The sequence below is a fragment of the Dendrobates tinctorius genome, unplaced genomic scaffold (genome assembly GCF_039654945.1).
Source record: "Dendrobates tinctorius isolate UK_male_01 unplaced genomic scaffold, ASM3965494v1 ptg000050l, whole genome shotgun sequence".
In the NCBI taxonomy this organism is placed as follows: domain Eukaryota; kingdom Metazoa; phylum Chordata; class Amphibia; order Anura; family Dendrobatidae; genus Dendrobates; species Dendrobates tinctorius.
Window position 1 is genome coordinate 488,961 of NW_027361718.1, and position 12,109 is coordinate 501,069.

The 12,109-nt window shown below is 38.1% G+C and overlaps 1 long non-coding RNA gene across 2 annotated transcripts in view; it reads right to left on the reverse strand.

The window, feature by feature from the left end:
- LOC141091229 (uncharacterized) overlaps positions 1-10,229 on the reverse strand; it is a 58,948-nt gene extending 48,719 nt beyond the window's left edge. Inside the window, exon 1 of one of the 2 annotated variants that reach the window (XR_012232464.1) lies at positions 8,991-10,229. This is a non-coding gene — a long non-coding RNA (uncharacterized lncRNA). The remainder of the gene's footprint in view (positions 1-8,990) is intronic. The other variant, XR_012232463.1, reaches the window with a different exon arrangement.
- Between the last annotated feature and the right edge of the window lie 1,880 nt (positions 10,230-12,109).

Sequence of the window (12,109 nt, forward strand, 5' to 3'; positions counted from 1 at the left end):
ATAAGGGGAAAAATAGACAAAAGCTCCCTATGGTTTCTGTTGTGAGTTCATTTTCCCCTTCACCATTGAGGTCTGATGAACTCCCTCTTCTGGTGAAGGAGGGTAGTGAGGCTGATTACAAAGCACCTGAGCAGAATGATGATGACTGGGTGACTGGAATTGCTGACTCAATATAAGGCAGCCGACGCCCTTCTGCCTTGCGGGTGATTTCTCTGAGGGATTCTAGGAGACCAGTCTGATTCCTGCTCCTCAAAAGCTAAGTTTTCTGCTCTGCTTTTTGCATTTGTGTTTTGGTTTTGTTTTGCCTTGTTTTTCTGGATTTCTGCCTTCCCTTGCTGGGTGAGCTGAATTCCTTTCTGCTCTGTCTTCAGAAAATACCTGAGTACTGATATAGTCTTTTTGAAGCCTAGCGTCTTCAGGGCCTTTTTCCCTATCAGTCTGTTGGCTCTTGTTTTGAGAGGGTTTTGGCGGATTGCAGACAGCAGCTTTTCTATTCTGTCCTATTTAGTTAGCTTGGGCCCCATCATTTGCTCAGCCTATCTTTCTATCTGTGTGAGTGTTTTTTCATCTTGCTTCACCGTCATTACATGTTGGGGGCTGCCTATTGCTTTGGGGTCTGCTCTGGGGCAGTTTAGATTTCCCTTTCTGTCTTTAGGCTATGTAGTTCTTCGGCTGTGATCGAGGGGTCTAGGGCACCGTAGGAACCCCCCACGGCTACTGCTAGTTGTTGTTGTTAGGTTCAGGGGTCTGCAATCCGATAGCTGCCAACTTCTCTGGTTTTCTGAACTTAACTAGTATTTCTGTTTTTGCCTCCTACGGTGACTCATTCATAACAGGTTTCTTCCCCAATGGTGGGGATTCATCAGGGGAGTCAAATAGATATAAAGCAGTAGGAAAGGATATATAGAATTAGTGTTATCCATTAAGTCCACAGGCCCTGCAGTGGAGAGGTGCCTAACAAACTAGTGTGACTGTCCCTGTCACTACCAAGTGGACTCCACTTGGTAGTGACAGGGACAGTCACACTAGTTTGTTAGGCACCTCGCCACTGCAAGGCCTGTGGACTTAACGGTAATTCTAATTCTATATATCCTTTCCTACTGCTTTATATCTATTTGACTCCCCTGATGAATCCCCACCATTGGGGAAGAAACGTGTAGGGAGCTTTTGTCTATTTTTCCCCTTATCAGTGGGGGTGTCCACTACAGGATCCACTTGGGGCCTGTCCTTGTTAGGACAGGAGTAACACTGTGGCACGACAGGGAGTGTAGGGGAATACTTTACATTAACACTGGTTTTCCCATGTCTCGGCTCCCCATAAGTGGATCATCTCTCCAGCAGGATACGCCCTGATGCTGGAATGCTATATCTAATACCAATGGTGAGACCAAACCATTTTTTATTGAGCACTGGTTCACATGAGCACTTTTTTGTAATGTTTTTGTGTGTTTTTATGTCCTTTTAATGGTTCATTAAAGGTTATGTTTTAATTGACTTTGTGTGGGTTACTCTCTAGGCTGTGTGCAACATTTGACCCCTGAGGGTTTTTTGGAATAGTGTCAAAAAGCTTTTTGACTCTGCAAAAACTCTTACTGTTTCTCATATTCATTCTCGTCTCAACTATTGTAACTCTCTTCTAATCGGTCTCCCTCTTGCCAAACTCTCCCCTCTCCAATCTGTCTTGAATGCTGCAGCCAGGATCATATTCCTCACCAATCGTTACACCGATGCCTCTACCTTGTGCCAGTCATTACACTGGCTACCCATCCACTCCAGAAATCAGTATAAACTTATTACCTTCACCCACAAAGCCCTCCATGGCTCAGCACCACCCTACATCTCCTCCCTTGTTTCAGTATACCACCCTACCCGCACCCTCCGTTCTGCTGGTGACCTGAGGTTAGCATCCTCAATAATCAGAACCTCCCACTCCCATCTCCAAGACTTTACACGTGCTGCGCCAATTCTTTGGAATGCACTCCCCAGGTCAATACGATTAGTCCCCAATCCCCACAATTTTAAGCGTGCCCTGAAAACGCATTTATTCAGACTGGCCTATCGCCTCAACACATTAACCTAACTATCCCTGTGTGGCACAGTCAAAAGTTTTATCATAACCAGGTTCCCCGCATCATGTTCCCACATGCTTTATGCATCCATTAACCCTCTGTGTCTGTACTGAATCACACTTAACATTATGGCTGGTCCATACAATCAGGGCAACTGTTACCACCCACCTTTCGTGGCTACCTCTTTCCTCATAGACTGTAAGCTTGCAAGCAGGGCCCTCATTCCTCTTGGTATTTGCTATAATCTATGTGATTATTGTTATGCTGTAATGTCTATTGTCTGTACAAATCCCCTCTGAAATGTAAAGTGCTGCGGAATATGTTGGCGCTATAGAAATAAAATTTATTATTATTATTATTATTATTATTATTATTATTAAAAAGCTCACACTATAGCTGAGTGCATAATAAAATGACCAAAATTATAACCTGAAATAGACAAAAATGCAAAGCTGGATAAAAAAGAACTAAAGGAGAGACCAGAAGATGAAGTTTCAAAAAATTTAGAAATAGCTTGGATAAATGCGGACCATTACTTGGCAAATTCTAATTATGAAAGAAATATTTGTTAGGGAGGTTAAAGGACTCATCTAAAGGATGACTGCAACGAGGAACACCATTTCTGTTAAGAAAAAGGAGGAGCAGTAGAATAACGGTCATAAGCCTGTAAGTGTGAAATATATATAACAACTTTATTAGTTTAAAAAGTAGTAACAGGAAAATGAGCAGAACAGTGAAGAAAGAGGCGACCCCCATACGAAGGCACATCACAGAAACGCATGTCGAGGTTGGCGCCATTCCAGCACGATAGGACTGTTTGATGGGTTTGTGCCTTGCTACATTTACCATTCTATTAGTTATATATGTGTTTTGTATGTACCAAACTGTTCTCATACTTACAGTACCTTTAATGTATTGTGTTATGTCCTTTCCTGCTGTGTTTGTTCCTCCTTTCTTCACTGTTGTGCTCATTTTCCTATTTTTACTGTTTCAACTAATAAAACTTTGATGTATATCTCACAGTTATGGGCTTATGACCATTATTATCTCTCTTTAATTTTTATATGTTTTTCTGGTCTATCCTTATATTTAAATTTCATATACATTTTTGGTCACCTGCCCCATCGCTTCATTTTATATGTAAATATGTGTATATTGTATATTATGAGGTTATGTTTTTGAGTACTCTTCATGGCATTAAAGAATCCGCCACCCCAAAATATGCAAAAAATGTGCACCCTTGACATGGCAGAATACTTAGAGCACTGTTTCACTCCCTCAATTAGCATGCCCCACCACCTTCCTGTAATTTGCTTGCTCAGAGAGAGTGCTCACTGAACAGAAACCTCTGGCACATGCGCACACAGTGAGACTACAGAAGTGCGCACATGCGCACACAGTGAGACTACAGGAGTGAGCGCATGCAGTGAGACTACTGGAGTGAGTGCATGCTCACGCAATGATTCTATAGAAGTGCGCACATGCGCACACAGTGAGACTACAGGAGTGAGCGCATGTGCACACAGCAGTCATCTCTTCACTCTGCACAGCCACTTGCTATACTGATTCACTCATCAAAAAAAGGACAGAAAAAGTCCAACCAGCTTTCACATTCACATTTTCCCCAGTACTAGGCCTCAGACCACGGTATTTGCTTGTATGCAAATCGTATCAAAATCATCAGGAACCAAATACAAAACTCTACAATACAGTTAAATGCAACTCATTGTTGACCGTATGAAATAATTTTAGGCTGAAGAGACAATGATTGTAGTGTTTTCAATAGGATTACTGAGAGAACAAGCAGAACATTTTTCATGGCCTAGAAATTTGTGGATTCAATTCATTTATAAAACATGTCAAAAACATGGAATAATATGAGTTAGAATTCCTTCCAAATAAATAGATTAGATGGAACTGATAATGCTGTGCAACTGCTTAAAGGGAACCTGTCATGCACAATAATGCAATCAACCTGCACATACGAGGTTAATCTGCAGGTTAATAGTGTTCCAACATCATGCGGCGCTTGCACTGAAAGCCCCACTGCCAGGAGGAAATAAACCTTATTCCCCCCAGCAACGTTCAGATTCTAGTCACAGGGGTGACATTGGCACAGATTCAGTCACCACTCTGTTTATAAAGAGCTGTTGCTGTAACTGTATCCCTGGCACTGACTGACAGCCAGCCTCAATGCTGAGCCTGCTGTCAGTCAATCCCAGGATTTAAGGCTGTGCACCACCATTTTATTCAAGACACTGCTACAGAGACCCATTCTTGGAGTTCCAGAGCCACGATCACTGGATCATTGAGAGGACCCAATGGAGAGACCCGTATCAAAAACTGTTGTATGGAGCATTTTCTGCTCAGTCAATAGACAACGAACAACCAGACAAGACTGATGTATGGAAACCCAGTCTAAGGCCAGGGTCAGACTTGCGAGTGCAATGCGAGAAACTCGCGCGAGTTTCTCGCTTCAATACACGTCACTCAGGACCGGAGCGTTCAGCTGCATATAAATACATGCATCAGCACAATCCGATCCCGAGTGCCGGCGGCAGTGCCGGTTATTGAAGCGAGAGACTCATGTGAGTTTCTCGCATTGCACTCGCAAGTTTGACCCCGGCCTAAAACATTTTTATCTACTAAGTCTCTACAGTGTGAACCATTATGAATCACACTTCTATCGTTTTCATTCATCAAAGGGAACACAACGTTTTTTTCCCCAAACAGCTCCTGATAAGTCAGCTCATCATCAGGGCATCCCTCGCCTCCTCGTAGAGGAAGAGCGGGGGAGAGGGGAGAGAAGACATATTAAAAAAAAGGAGTAAAAGAAAATGGAATAAATTATAGACAGTCAAGGGATAGAAAAGAAAAAGAAAAAAGTTTGTCCACAAGTTTAAGAGGTAGAAAAAAAAAGGTGGAAAAACTTATCCAGTCTCTTTAATCCAAACAATCTACACAATTTTGCAAAAAAAAAAAAGTTAGAAAAGTGTTTCTTGGTTTTACTTGCTGATTTATGCAAAACTAGTGACTGGAAAGAGATGTAATTAAATCAAGTTACAAAAGTGAGAAAGATCAACAAGCTGTAGAGACGACCATAGTTGTCCTTGTTCCCATGACAACGGAATAGCTCCGGCCTGTGATGTAGTTGAGACTTAACCAAAGGCATTTCTGGCTCAGCTGACATTTGAAACCATTTTTTTGTGTGAGATCCGTCTGATTTCTCTGAAATAGAGAAGTGGCTTCTCGCCTTTGACTGATAAGAGCAACCTTCCACATTGCAATCCAGTTTTGGATATAGGGAGCCTAAGGCCAAAACCCTTTCTCAGATGTAAAGGAGCCACAAATTATCTGTAGGCACAAATCCTCTGTGAATTAGATGAATCAAAATGAATTCAGCGTTTGAAGGTATTAGTTTGGCTGACAAAAAAAAAAAAAAAAAAAAAAAAAAAAAAATCACATTTTTTAGCATAATCAATTAAAGCCTGCTCTAAAGACATAAAGGGGGCTTTGAAAATGATCTGGGGGATTACACGATTCCAATACTGTATGAAAACGGTTGGGGTGACGGATTCAAAAACACACAATGCGAGACTTATGAAATCCTCCACATTAATCAGACATTTTCTCCTAGACATGGACAAGAGAAGGAGCACAAGGCCTCGGCTCTGTGCATAGAGGGCAACGTCAAATTACTTAACGTGTCATAAATATCACCATTTTGGGGCGCAAGAGCATTACATAAATGAAAGCTAAGATTGTGGATGCTTTGCATGATTGATGGCCGACAATTAGTAAGGTAAATGGGGCCCTTGTATCCGATATCAAACAGCCTCCAAATGTGGCAAGTGCATTGGAAAACACAGACCATAAATGTGCAAAATATATAGAGAGAAATAAAAGCAGCACTTTTCATGCAGAAATGGATGCAAAGTCCCAAGGTTATCGCAGAAACCTCATGTATGCAAATCAAGAAAATGTGGGCAGCACTACAAAGTCAGATGGAGAGACTTTTTGGCTCAAAATTTCAAGAGCAGATTAAAATCCATTTTCTTATCACTTGATATTGGAGCGATGTCGCCATTTATTGGCTATATATATATATATATATATATATATATATATATATATATATATATATTGCTCAAAAAAATAAGGGGAACACTTAAACATAGGATGTGGTATTTTAGTGATCCCTTTATTTTTTTGAGATATATATATATATATATATATATATAAAAAATTGAAACAGCAACAGTATATGAAATTAGGGTGTCAAGCCTCCCAGGCATAGACCAAACCCTTCGATATAATTAAAAAAAATTGGAGGCAGCACACCAATTGGAAGGTGAAGAAATAGTGCTATTTAACAGCCCATACTGGCAACTTTTTCTGTTCTAAAATAAGAAACTAAATTTTTGTAGTTTTTATTATATATACTGTACATATGTGTATATATATATATAAATATATACCCCATTTCATTGACATACCATCTGGATGTAAATATTTACTTGTCTTGTCTTTTTTCACTAAATCATTTAGTAATAGTCATAGCACATTTCAGGAATATTCTGTTTCTGATATATATATATATATATATTTATATATATGCCATTTTTTATGAGACCCATTTTGCACTTTTTTTCGTGTATGTATGTATATATATATATATATATATATATATATATATACACATACATACATACATACATACATACACACACTTACATACAGCAGCACTGCCTAAATGGAAACTGGCAAAGCTGTCTGTCAAAGATATAAAAATCCCAGAAAGGAGGCAGCATATCCAAAATAGTAAAAAAGTAAGGTTCCTTTATTCACCAACACCAGTCATGTTTCAGGTCTTTTTTTTTTATTATTTATTACTATTATTTTTTTCCCATTTTTTATTATTTTACTTTTTATGGAGAGTTGTCTAAGCAAGTACATTTTATATCACTGTATCATAAAATGAAATACTCACACACAAAAAAACAAAAAACAATATTCACGTATTTGAATATTTATAAATCAAGTGTATAATTTCAATCTAAGGACCATTCAAGAAGAGCTTGAAAAAATGTGTTGCCTGTGCCACTATTTTGGCAACAAGAACTAATGTTTTATTAAAAAGGTAGTGTTGATACTGAATTCTCATTATGTGTCCCCATTACATCATTTCAGTGATCATTTAAACTTGTAAAGAATATTTGGTGGAATCTGCTAAGGATATCCCATCTCTAACCCACCATATGATATAGATCACAGGTTGAAATAACTAATTTTGAGCCATACCTCTACAGGCCAGCCTTGCCTTGGAAAGCACCATTGTATTAGGAAAGTGCCTATTCTGAACCTGAGCTATGAAAAGGCCATTCCCATCTCAGGCTGCATTGAGTGGCCTCTGCTGAGGTTACTCCTCTATCAAAGGATTGGAAATGAAGTACGTGGGTATACACTCATTTAAGGACAAGTAATTGACAAATCCAAAGACCTGCATTACTAGTGAAATGGGAAGATATTAATTATTTATAAACGATTAGCCTTTCTGTGTGTCCTGTACAAATTCTATCTTGTACTGGAAATATAACTTGTCATACCAGTCAGGGGAAAAGACAGGTATTATATAAGAACTGGGGGAAGGGATAATGGAATTAATACAATAAAATTGGAAAAATACTACAAATGGATACATTGTGAAGATAGATAGATAGATAGATAGATAGATAGATAGATAGATAGATAGATGATTAGGTATTTTTATTATAATTTTTAGAAAAAAACATGGAAATGTTGTTATCTAAAGTCACCTAATCATCATATGAGTTAGCCTTGACTACATACAATACACTTATTACAATTATTTGATTTAATTTTTGTTTATTTATTCATTTCTATCATAATCAGTTTGCTGTCTACCTGTTTTCCATTTACCAGGTGCCGTTTTAGAGGAGCTAATATTATATTATGTATTAGAAGTGCAATAAAATCATTAAAAAGAAATTACCACCTGTATCTAGTTGAGCATCCAGCAAAGCTATCCTAGAGTATAAATGTTACGTAATATAATTTGTCATTTTTTTTATTTAATTATCATTTTCATTTTATTCAAAGATTTTTTTTTTTTACTGGCTATGAATAATAATAATATTAGTAAAATCAATAACAGTTGTAGTAGCAGAAGTTACAAATTAATATTAATAATATTTTTATTGTGAGCAAGAATATTACTACCTGGATTTACTTGTGCTAAAGAAGTATATTTAAAATTAAGTTATTTGTCAATTTTAAAATGTAGCATTATTATTATTATTATTATTATTATTATTATTATTATTATTATTAATAACAACAATGCTAAAAGTGTTGTTATTATTATTACTATTAGTATTACTAAAATTATTATTATTATTCCTATTATTATTTGTATTATTCATCTGAATTGAAACATAAAAATATTGCTAAGATTGCATGTATCAGTATTTTACTTATATAAAATGCCAAAATAATAGCATTACATAATCTAATAAAAATATATAATTAGATTCCCTTTAAATGTTTCTATTTTTTTATGCAGTATTTGAAATTTAATAACTAAGCTTTTCATATACTAAAATAATAACACCAGTTAAAGCAAAATATGATATAAGAAAAAATATTTTTTCTAATAAACAATACTAATAGCAACCACAAATAATAATAAGAAGAAGAAATAATACATTCAACTTTGGAGTCAAATTTTGCAAATGCCAATTAATAGCAAAATCTGGTCATTTTAAAAGCCTAAAATATATATCTAGAATAGGCAAAGACAGGTGCAAGCTGCCAAATTATATTCTAGACATTTCTAGAAAAGATTTTATATATCCCCCCCCCCCCCCCCCAAAAAAAAAAAAAAAAAAAAAAAAAAAAGACCTTGGACTTGAAACGTCTGTGAAGTTCTGCTTGGCATGGGGCTTCCAACAAGCAAGTGCCTGGGCTGGGAAGAGGATCCCCTACCTGGTCGCTGCCTAGTAGCTGCTGGTGACTGCTCCACCAGAGGAGAGCTTCAGCTGCCTGCACTTATGGCAGCTCCACCAGAGGAGAGTTTCAGCTGCCTGCACTTATGGCTTCTCCACCAGACGAGAGCTTCAGCTGCCTAGACTTATGGCTTCTCCACCAGACGAGAACTTCAGCTGCCTAGACTTATGGCTTCTCCACCAGAGGAGAACTTCATCTGCCTGGACTTATGGCTTCTCCACCAGAGGAGAGCTTCAGCTGCCTGGACTTATGGCTTCTCCACCAGAGGAGAGCTTCAGCTGCCTGGACTTAGGGCTTCTCCACCAGAGGAGAGCTTCAGCTGCCTGGACTTAGGGCTTCTCCACCAGAGGCGAGCTTCAGCTGCCTGGACTTAGGGCTTCTCCACCAGAGGAGAGCTTCAGCTGCCTGGACTTAGGGCTTCTCCACCAGAGGCGAGCTTCAGCTGCCTGGACTTATGGCTTCTCCACCAGAGGCGAGCTTCAGCTGCCTGGACTTATGGCTTCTCCACCAGAGGAGAGCTTCAGCTGCCTGGACTTAGGGCTTCTCCACCAGAGGCGAGCTTCAGCTGCCTGGACTTAGGGCTTCTCCCTCCTTCATTTATTGGAGAGCAGCGGCTGCTTTTTGTTGACTTTAGCACAAAGCAAAGATTTCTGCTGCCTACTAGTTTACAGACAAAAAATGAATATTTTACCAAGATATTGATCAGCTTTGTAGAATACACTTCAAGCTAATGATGAAAAAAAAAGAGCAAAATGCAGAAGTGTGTGCGAAGAATGACGCATGGAGGAAAGCTTACCCTCCTGGAATTTGGATCTACGAATTTGTGTTTACTGTCTCTGTTTATTCACAGATCACGGATGCTTAAACCAGTAAGCACTTGGAAAATAAATGTAGTAGTGTCTTGTGTCACCCCCCACCCCACCCTCCCTGAGTACAAAACCCCCAAGCCCAGACCCCTGGGTGGCAGACTGCAGAAGAGCCACAGGGTGGCAGGGCTGACATGGCTGTGACATCCTTTTCTGTGTATGGGGGGACAGAACTACATGTTATCTGTTAGGATCAGTCAAGTGAGAGACACTAAGTGGTTTAAAACGAGCAAGTTCACAATGGGCGAGTGATAGGAACATAGCAGGTTATAGCATCACATTCATGGGGCATTGTTCCCAAATCAGCCCCATTCCTGGCTCCATTCTCTCTCTCCGCAGGAAGCTTTTATGTGCTAATGAAACACATTTCATGCTCCCTATTCATCGTGTGTGTCCTTGCAGCCTGGTGCCCTGCCTGCTGGAGGCTCCTGCCAGCCACACAATGTGCAGGGAGGGAGGATTCCATGTGATCTCCTAGCCTTGCTCTGCCATTGCCTGGGCGCGTGGGAAAAAGTCAGGGGTTTTAAGAGCTGGAAATCATATTTCCTTAGGGCTCATCTGTGGTTGCCGCAGACGTGTAGTTGTCATTTGTGATGGGAATTTGAGTGTTGTAGTCACAGTTCAAAACTCTGTACAAACTGGAACATTCCTGTCCAGACTCACCCAGGCTGAGAGGAGCAGGGACCAAGTCACAGGGGGCAGCTCCTGGCCCCCCACCATTGATTACAGCTGGATGGACCCTACTGGGGGGCACACTGTGTGTATACTCTGCAGAAGATACTCATTTACATAGAAATTACTGCTACACACTGTCACATGGAAAGTAGAGAACAATGTAGACGATAGATGGATATAGAGAAAGATGGATAGATAGATAGAGAGAGATAGATAGATATATAGATAGATAGATAGATAGATAATAGATAGAAAGATAGATAATAAATAGATAATGATTGATAGATAGATAGACAGACCAATTTAATATGGCAGAAGTATGACTAGAATAAGAAAGATGGATAGATAGATAGATAGATAGAGAGAGATAGATAGATAATAGATAGAAAGATAGATAATAAATAGATAATGATTGATAGATAGATAGATAGAGAGAGCGATAGAGATAGATAGATAGATAGATAATAGATAGAAAGATAGATAATAAATAGATAATGATAGATAGACAGACAGACCAATTTAATATGGCAGAAGTATGACTAGAATAAGAAAGATGGATATATAGAAAGATGGTAAATAGATAGAGAGAAATAAATAGAGATAGGTAGATAATAGATAGATAATAGATAGGTATAAAAAGATATAGATAGATAGATAGATAATAGATAGATACTGTAGATAGATAGATAGATAGACAGGTAGGTAGATAGTTAGATACTGTAGATAGATAGATAGATAGATAATAGATAGGTATAAAAAGATAGAGATAGATAGATAGATAATAGATAGATAAGATCAATTGAGTATGAAATAAATATGAATAGAATAAGAAAGATGGCTGATTAGGCAGCCTAATGTATTATCTATTAAAATAATATATCTACTACTCAATATACTCTAAAGGGTCTATATTACCATACAATAGATAAATTGCAGAAAGGCAAAGAAGGAAAAGCGATTATAGAGAAAATAGGATCTTGTTCACTGCAAAGTCAAAATAAAACAAAAAAATAAAATAAAACATATGGTTAATTGAAAGACAAGAACAAGAGGAATAAGATGGCTATAAACTGTAAACTAACGGAGCTAAAGAGATGGTTGATGGAAAATAAATGTATACCGACAGATTTCAGACAATTTACTTTCTTTTGTAACCAAGAAATTCTGTGTCCTTGATGTCTACATATCACACTCTCCCACAAAACTGCTTACAGAGGTGATACCAGGAGTTTATTCCTCTTAAGAAACATGTTTATATTCATTAATATACACACGTATCTATCTATATATATATATATATATATATATATAATTACTGTTATTGTTTCATTAAACATTCTCCTTATTTCCTTTGTTGATCAATCGGGGTTGGCTAAGGATCCTATGGTGGCCAGAATACATTCTACATTCTAGAACAGTATTGGCATATTAAACAATGAGTGTTTAGATCAAGAGGGATTGTCATGGTATATA